Source organism: Macrobrachium nipponense, chromosome 1 (assembly GCF_015104395.2).
Source record: "Macrobrachium nipponense isolate FS-2020 chromosome 1, ASM1510439v2, whole genome shotgun sequence".
NCBI lineage: Eukaryota > Metazoa > Arthropoda > Malacostraca > Decapoda > Palaemonidae > Macrobrachium > Macrobrachium nipponense.
Genome location: NC_087200.1, coordinates 69,365,193 through 69,375,192, shown reverse-complemented (window position 1 = coordinate 69,375,192; position 10,000 = coordinate 69,365,193).

Sequence of the window (10,000 nt, the reverse complement as noted above, 5' to 3'; positions counted from 1 at the left end):
TCAGAATAAGGACCACTGTGAGTTGAAGGCAAATTAATAGGAATGTGCTGCGACTACAGACCTCCAACACGGATGATCAATTATCCTCTGGCCCACCTTTATCCTCAATTACTTCTCGTCAGTCAGAAGGCCCAAATTTGGTCAATAGTTTCGCTTGTTGAGGGATAGAAAGCCTAAAAAGGTCTGAAAAGTTGTTTCTTATTGAGTTAAAGATACAGGAATTTTTGGGATAGGATTTATGGTATATTTGTTAGAATGAAAACGTAAGACACCGATAATATGCATGTTAAACAGTAATTGAAAAATTAGTTCTATTAAAATATAGCGTATTTATTTTAATTTCCGTTGGTCAAACTATGCCCTATTTGACCATATATATTTTAGCTTGCTGCCAAGTAATCTGGAGTTTGGATCACGTCTTGTTTTATTTTAAGCCTCACATGACACTTAACGCATCATAGTCCCTCACATAATCTAATATGTTGCCAATACCGAATGCCACGTTTTACAATTACTTTTTTCTTGAAATCTACACAGCTTGTGCCTTATCCATTAACAGGTACAGAAACAGACCAACAAACTGCAACACCTCTGGTAGTTGACCCGATGTTAACCTCATATTAATCTATTTTGGTGTGGGCTCTTCCGGGGAAATTCCGGGCAAAGGTTGGACATGCCATTAGCTCGAAAGCGTCCTTCTCTTTCCAGCGGCATGAGTGGAAAAACAACCGTTTCACACAATGTGGGTAACTTGTACAACATGCAGCTCATTTTTGTTTTATTCATTTCATCCGGAAATTCTAGTTATATTAAACTTTAGTCTGAGGAATGTATTCAATTACTTATTCATCTTTATTTTTTGAACGTCTGACTATGGAGAAACGTGACATATGAGAATTACTTGTCATCGACAACTAAATTAAGTTAAATATTAAAAGTTTTCTTTTAAGATGAATCTCTTTTGCTGCTTGTCACATGCAACCGTACATTAAGAAGATTTCAGGTAGAACAAGGCGTGATCCGACCTCCAGTTTACTTGAGGCACGTGCTAAACTCAACGGTCAAATAGCGCGGTATTTCACCAACAAAAAATAAAATAATATGATATATTTTATTAGAAATAACTGCTCTGTACTGTTTAACAAACACATTATTTATTTCTTTTTTACATTTCCATTCTAATAAAATGAATCATAAAATATCCTATCCTGAAATTCCTGTATCTTAACTTAATCGAAACGAAACACCTTATCCAAATTTTTTTGGATTTTCCATAGACTTTCCTACCCCCCATAACAAGAACAAAAACAATAACCGAGTTCGTTCTTAAGTTATTATTTTTCCACTGATAATAACAGGCTCTCTGTATTATTACACGAATTTTAAAGAGTAATCTGTCTATTTTATTTTATTTATTTATTTTTTTTTTTTAGGAATTCAGGATATTCTACGAAAGTGTTGTTTATAATTTAATGTACCTTCACTCAAGCAATTTTCTTGCATTGCTCTCATCTGTCTGCAGTAGCTCACAAATTTCTTGGATTATATTTACTCTTTTCTAAAAGGTCAGGAAACACACATATACAATATATATATATATATATATATATATATATATATATATATATATATATATGTATATATATATAGTATATATATATATATATATATATATATATACACACACACATATATATATATATATATATATATATATATATATATATATATATATATATATAAATGTATATATACACATCGATATACATACACACACACATATCTATATATATATATATATATATATATATATATATATATATATATATATATATATATATATATATATCATGAACATTATTAAAAAACGAATTCTCACTGTATTTAACAGTACAGTATGATTAACGCAAAACAGTAATATAAGTCGACCATTTTGAAGTTTAGAGGGATGACAATGGTTTAATTACCACTGAAAATATGTTGTGAAGACTATATATTTCGATGCCATTCTTAATGGTAATGATTAATTTTTGATTTTTTATTGAAATCAGTATCACTCTACGTGGCGATATTAACTTGGTGCTACTACCTCACAATTGATAATAATGTCTCTCATTCGCTATTACGCTAATATCGTTCTTTAAGAAATAAAAATTGATATAGTTTACATTGCTTTTTCTGGTTTTTCTATTGGTCACTCTCAAGGACATTTTTTACCATTGGAGAGCTGAAAACCTGTTTGGAACGTCTCTTTCGGAGACACACACACACACACACATACACAAGCACACTCTCTCACATACACACACACACACACACACACACACACACACACATATATATATATATATATATATATATATATATATATATATATATATATATATATATATATATATATGAAATGAGGATGGAGAAAAGCCAGCGTAACATCATACATGTATTTTCCAAATTTTCGAGACTTTGGGTCTCATCATCAGGGCTGTAAAATATACAAAATATACAAATTAAAAAAAGACTCAGTATTAATATTAATAAAAATTGAAGTACATAAAAGTTAAATATAATAATTTAAAAAATGAACTAGAAAAAAATGAAATAAAAATATATATATATATAAAAAATTAAAAAGTGAAGAATGCTTAAAAGTTGGTACCTATCTCTATGGAGTTAAAAAACTGAGTGACGTTGTCTGGTTTGGAAAGGAGGACGTCAACTATGCTATATAGAACTGTGGAAGAAGTCTGACCATTTAATGGGGGCACAAGCTGTTTGATTGTTAACGACTCCAAAACAGAGAGAGAATAGTCATTGGGCGCTTGGGTGACAATACGAAAATCCTTATGTGAAAATGATGTTTTACATTTATTACAATGTTCTCGTATGTTAGAAAATTCCTTCGTTTTCAAAGTACATCCCGTACGGTGACTGACTCCGAGATGAGAGTCGATTCTGACTTTGAGCAATCTTTTGGTGGCTCCCACGTATTTCCCGATCTTACATTTCGTGGGGCAAGTAAAGCAATATACCACCAAAGACCGCATCAAAGCCGGAAGTTTATCTTTGTGGGAGAACAAAGAACCCAGAGTTTTAGGATTTTTTTGCTATCAACTTAAAGATTCGCAGCCGGAAAAGTTTCCTGAATGACTTTTTGTATTTGCACCTTAAATGCGTTCGACTGAATGAAAGGTATAGAGGCATATATTAATAGTTTAGGCACGTTCGGTGCAAGTTGACGTGGCTGAAAATTTATCATTTAAAAAGTTATTGACATATTTCAAGAATAAGGCTGGAGGATACGAATTGTTTTTAAAAAACTGAAGTAAAAATTGGATTTCTCTATGGAAGTTATGCCAGTTGGAAGATAACATATAAGCACGATGTAATAGCGTGGAAATACTATTTAATTTAAATGTTATGGAACAACTGCTATAGAAGTTAGTACCTTGACCTGTGAACGTCGTTTTTCTAAAGACGCTCGTATTAAAACCATGTTCTGTCCTAGTAATTAAAACATCTAAAAAAGCAAGTTGGTTGTCTTGTTCATGTTCGATTGAGAAATTTATATTAGGATGTAGGCCATTGATATATTCCAAGAAAGCTTCAGCTGCTTCTCGGGACCTAAATAGAGCAATAGTGTCATCACATATCGCTTTTATAAAAGAGAGGGGCGATATGATAAGGGACAGCCATCCAGCATTTGTTCCTCAAAAGAGCACATAAAGGCGTTAGCCAATTACTGGGCCAAGTGGCGACCCCATCGAAACACCATCAACTTGTTTAAAAACTTTCGGTTAACAATAAAGTGAGTGTCCTGCACTGCAATTTCAAGAAGTTCTTAAAATTATCCTTTTATTAAAACCATGATATAAACATTTTCCTCGTAAAAGATCTTATCTAAAATTATGTCAACCGTCGCCTGCAACGGTATGTTCGTAAAAAGAGATGCGACATCCAAACTCACCATATATAAGTCAACATCCTGTGGTAGAATATCAGGTACAAGGCTAGCAGAATTGAGTAAAACGTATTCATTATTTGCAAATGGCTGTAGCAATGGTACTAAGAATTTTGCTATCTGGTAATTTGGGGTATTGTATGCAGCCAAAATCGGTCGTAAAGGAACACCAACTTTATGAATTTTAGGAAGTCCATATAACACACCATAGGATGAACCTGAACAATATAATTCTTGGTAAGTGCTTTCAGTTATAATATTCTGATCTTTGAGACTTTTGAGTAATCTATTGATTTTATCCTCCACCTTAAATATAGGTTGATATGTTGGAACACCTATTTCAACAAATTTAGAGGTATCTTCAAGAATATCATCCATTTTCTGTACATAGTCATTTTATTTAGTATCACCGTGCTCTTCCTTTATCCGGTCTGGTTATGACAATGTCTGGGTTATTGGACAAGGTTTTTAGTAACATATAATCATCTTTACGAAAGAAAGGAACCCAATTACTACATAATTTAGAAAAAGTTTTGTGAGCAATGCTTTGCAAGTCTCTCTGTAAACTGGGTAAGTCACCTGGGAGTTGTAACGACCGAAGTCGTCCAAAAAGGATTTCAAGTGGCAAATAAAAATTACTAAAACTTGGTTTAAAATTTGGTAAACAAAAATCAAGGCCCAAAGACAAGATGAATTCTTCTCTCTTAGATAAAACATAGTATCCTTATGTTTATTACTAAACATAAGGATACATCAAGATCTCTGTATGACGTCATAGAAAATACTGTATCATTCATCGACTTTCTATATGTAAAACATGTACTTACCAAAACTGTTAACTCTTATTCAGTAAATGTTCAAAATACTCATTTTAGAAAACTAGATCGTTTAGGTATCCAGATCCCAAAATTCGTAGACTCCAAAACCACTGTTTTTAATTATTCTAACTATGTTTTATCTAAGAGAGAAGAATTCATCTTGTCTTTGGTCCTTGATTTTTGTTTACCATCCTATTCATTTTAAATCTACGGCGTTCCAGATGCCCCAACCTTCCTGCATATATATATATATATATATTATATATATATATTATATATATTATATATATAATAATATATATATATATATATATATATATATATATATATATATAAATTTTGGATACGCTTATGATTACAAAACCATGGATCCAAATGCAAGAGATATGAAGTAAATCTGACCTCGGTTTTGACTACTTGGGATGGCGGTTCGATTCCCGATAACAGAAATCATGAGATGCCTAATGCTTCTTGCTTATGGAGCACAGGCTTTGTAATGGAAAACATATACAAAAAGTGTGATGAATTCAAGAAGTTAAGAGGGCATTGTGGCTAATACAATTGCATATTGGTATATACTAAAAAGTGACAAGTGGAGTCTGTATATATATATATATATATATATATATATATATATTTATATATATATATATATATATATATATATATATATATATATATATATATACATACAGGGTGTTTCGATTATTATAGCTCCCCCCCTCTACATCACAAACTAAAATTGATATGGACATAAGCACCAAAAGTAATTCAGTAACAGCATTTATTCAAGTATTTTTTCATTATTTATTCAGGTATTTAATACTTTGTGTGACCTCCATCTACCTTTACCCACAGCCTGCATTCTTGAGGGGTATGATTTCAGCAATTCGCAAAAATGCAGGTCGTCGAGGCTTCAACACGACCCTTTAAGAAACTACCAATATTTTCACACACATTAAGGTCAGGGGAGCTAACTGAAAATTCACTTGACGAGAAGAAATCAATGCCAAGGTTTCGAAGCAGCTCCTGTGTCTGAAGAGCCTTGAAAACATGTGCCACCTTATCACACAAAAATGTGATTTCTTCAACAGTTAATTACATTTTTAGGATTTTTGAGGAAAGGAAATACTCCACCAGTAAGCACAGTTTCTCTGAAGTATTCGCCATTCCATGACTGTCCTTTTTCTTTGATGATCCACATTAACCTGTTTGGCTGTGAAATAGAGCAAAAAAATCACAAGAATTCAGGAAATTTACAACTTGGCGATAGCGCACGTCATCGCTGATATCATCCAACTTGCAGCCCAAATGATGTCATTTTTATGATTTGGCTTCCTGACTGTGTAAATGAAGAATTCATCTGATGCGGAAACATGGAGAAATGAACAACAAAACCATGCACGGTCTTCTCTCTGTTGCTAAGTGATGTTGGGCTTGCTGATAGCATGAAATAGCTTGAATACAGATTTTTTCAACTCACGATATACAGCACTATAACTTCTCTTCTTTCCCCTTTTTGTTTCTAGTTTAAACGCCAATTTACGTAAAGACTTTCTTGGTATACCCACTGCACAGCTATGATGTCTTTTGATTCCTGAGAAAGGACTTCAGGGCTTCCAAGATTCTCACTCTTTTTACGATGACAGTCATATGGATTTTTGTTCCAGTTTCTTTTAGCAAAGGATTCATCTCTTTTAATGTATTTAGCTATACAGGAACATGTAATGAAGGATGCGCCAGCATCCCTGGCCTCTCTGAAGGTTATAGCTTGGATTTGGTCAATCCATCTGATTTCCTCCTACTATGAGATTCAGGGTCTCTGTAACACGGTTTTTTGGACTTTGCTCCTTGTCAAAGCATCAGATGTACCTGAAAGTTGACATATGTATATTTTACCACACACAAATTTTGTCAGCACTTTCAATAACCTAAACCCGATAGTTTTAATTTTTATAGAGTAATAATGACCTAGCCGACGCCTTGGCCAATGATTACGAGCCAAGAGTCGAAAAACATTCATTACGTAAGCAAGGTAAACACGCCTTTTGACGAAATGTTGCCCCGCCCATCCACCAGGCAGAAACTCCATCGGCTCTGAAACCCAAAGACTTTATGAATGGCGGGACGATACATAGATGTGGGTGGGGTATCAGTGCTAGCGTAGTAATACTACTGTAGCAGTAGCCGCAACAGTATAGCAGTAATATACATGAATTAAACGTTTAAGCCAACTGCTGGGATCCTTGAGGATCATTTAGCACTTCTTACAACTACTCGAGAAATGAGTTTTTTATAGCCAGAAGTTAAATTTTCTAATCCAACCGTGCCCATGGTAGCCTTCAGTGTTATCCTGAATTATAATGAGGCCAAAGTGGGTGGAGCCCCATGAAGTCATCATTCTGACGATAATCATTGGTGAAGGTTTAAAGCCAATATACGGTACCGGCTGTTTTTTTTTTTTTTTTTTTTGGGGTTTTTTTTTTTTTTTTTTTTTTAAATAGGTAGATAGCCAAAAATAAAAATTAAAAATTGCTTGACATTGGATATAGCCAGTATCAAATCAAGCTTTTGTCTACCTAGGTTTTTGAAATTACCAGCTATTCCCTATATCTTGTCAATCTGATTGTGACCTATAAAGTAGACTGTAATTCTTAGGAAACCTATTTTGGGAGTTAGACTAATAATCGTAGTGTTTTTGTATTTAATAACATATTTTGTTGGTTTGTTCATTATGACAATATCAGTGGAGAGGTTCCAGAGTTCATAGAGGTGTACTGCTTTGCTTGTATTTACATTTTTATGTCATTGTTGCCAGAGGGTCTAGCCTTCGTTACGTATAGCCAATCATCCATCGAGAAAGAGGGAAGAAATGCTGTCATAAGTTACGTAACGAGTGCGTTCGAAACCTTTTCTCTGAGTAAGTTGGCCCGTCTTCAAAAAAGGTCACTTTTACATTATAAGTACCAAATTTATTCAACCTACGTAATGCAGAATACAGTCAAAATTTATGTGTAGATATAATATGTATTCTGAATAAGCGTTATATTTATGCAAATGCATAGATAAAAAAGTTATTGCGAAAAAACCGTGTTACAGAGGCCCTGAATCTCATAGTAGTTGTTAGCCATGGCTGTGTCTAACTCCGTCACTCAGTCTGAAAATACAAGAAATGTAAATTCAAAATTAGCTTAATAGAAACTTAAGATAATGTAATTGGTGATAGGCTACAGCATGAAACTTCATAACTTTCCATTTGTTCTGTGGAGTGGGGCCGTCTAATTTCGAAACACCCGGTATATATAAATATATAATATATATATATATATCTATATATATATATCTATATATATAATATCTATATATAAATATATATATATATATATATATAATCCACATACTTATATATATATATATATATATAAGATTTATATATATATATATATATATATATATATATATATATATCCTATGTATGATATATACATACATATATATCTATATATATATACTATATATCTATAATATATATATATAATATATATATATATCTATATGATCTATATATATATATTTATTTACATGTAGCCTCTTTTTTGCCGTCATTTAAAAAGGGGGTATATTCTATTTACGTCATGAAACTTCGCGAGCGTCCGAACTTCGTGTTTCATAAAATTAACATTAATTAACTTGTGTCCTCTTTTGCGTCTCCCCTCATGAACAAAGGGCAATTTTCTCAACTATTCATGGGTTAAGGATCATCAGCTGAAAATGAAAGTGAGGGGAAGCAATAATTAGTTCTGAAGTTTATTCAAAGAATATGTTTTACCGTCATAATTATACCAGCACTTTTACTTCTTCTTCTTGTTTTTCTTCTGATTCCCTTCCAAGTAAGGAAAAAGGTCAGAAAAAAGTGTGTCCCTTTTTTATGGATATTTGATTGCTATTCATATCTATTTAAATGAAAAGCTTTTAAGGTTTTAAGTAACTAATCCTCATAGTTCTTAAAGAAACTTCTTAACGTTTAGTAGAGCAAGGATGATAAGCAAAGTTCTACTAATTAGAGCTCCGAGATGGCACATTCAGAAAATGTAGAGAAGCTATGCATTGATCAAAAAGAAAGCAGAATCACAAAGAGTAAACATTGATGCAATAACATTGATGAAACCCAAGAGCATATTAGTGAATTCTTTATGCCTGAAAATGTATTTTAATTAATGTGTCATTATCTTTCATATATATATATATATATAATATATATATATATATATATATATATATATTATATATATATATATACATATATATATATATGCGCTGGACAAAATTATTATCAACTAACAATTTCTGCATCGGTTTAGCATATATATTAAAATATATTATTTATTTCCGAGGTAGAGCGAATTGGATATTAAAGGATTGTATATAAATAACGGTGAGGTGATAAAAATTTATATATATATATATATATATATTATATATATATATATATATATATATATATATATATATAAAGCTCACTGTACGTTAGCGATAACTTACACCCAAGGGGAATTGGTAACTGCTGAATGATCGTCCCTGTCAGGATTCTTACTGATTCCTAGTTTGCAAAAACAACGATAGACTAACGGCAGATGACTTATGCCCAATCTTCAGACCTTCGCTTAGTTAGCAAAGGAGATCTGACATAGACTGTTGTATATATGACTACCGAATCAACTTATATATTATTATTACTTTTGGGTATAAGTTATTCCAAAGTATAATGAACTAGACATTAAATTATATTGTAGTGTAATAATAGTCATATTATGTCCACCCTGTGTTAGGGTGTAAGAATACTAACACCGAAGATCCTGCGTGTCGTAAAAGGCGACTAAAAGGACAGCTGGTTCCTTGCAGTCGTACTTGTTTAGTAAAAGTCTAGGCCCACCGCCAATATCTGTGGAAACTGCTGCCTTGCAGTCTGACTGTTTAGTAAAAGGCTAGGCCCACCGCCAATAACTATGAAAACTCGCTGCCTTGCAGGTGGACTTTTTAATTTTTAAATCAAAGGCGATGGCCCTACTGCCAATATAACTGTGGTTGATGACAGGAAGGGCATGCGGTCGCAAAAAATCCCTTTGCCAAATAATAAACCATGCCTGATGTTATGAGGAAAGGCGCATCAGGCAACCGACCCCTCCTTAGTGTAGGGATAACGGTGGGAAAGAAGAATAGTCAT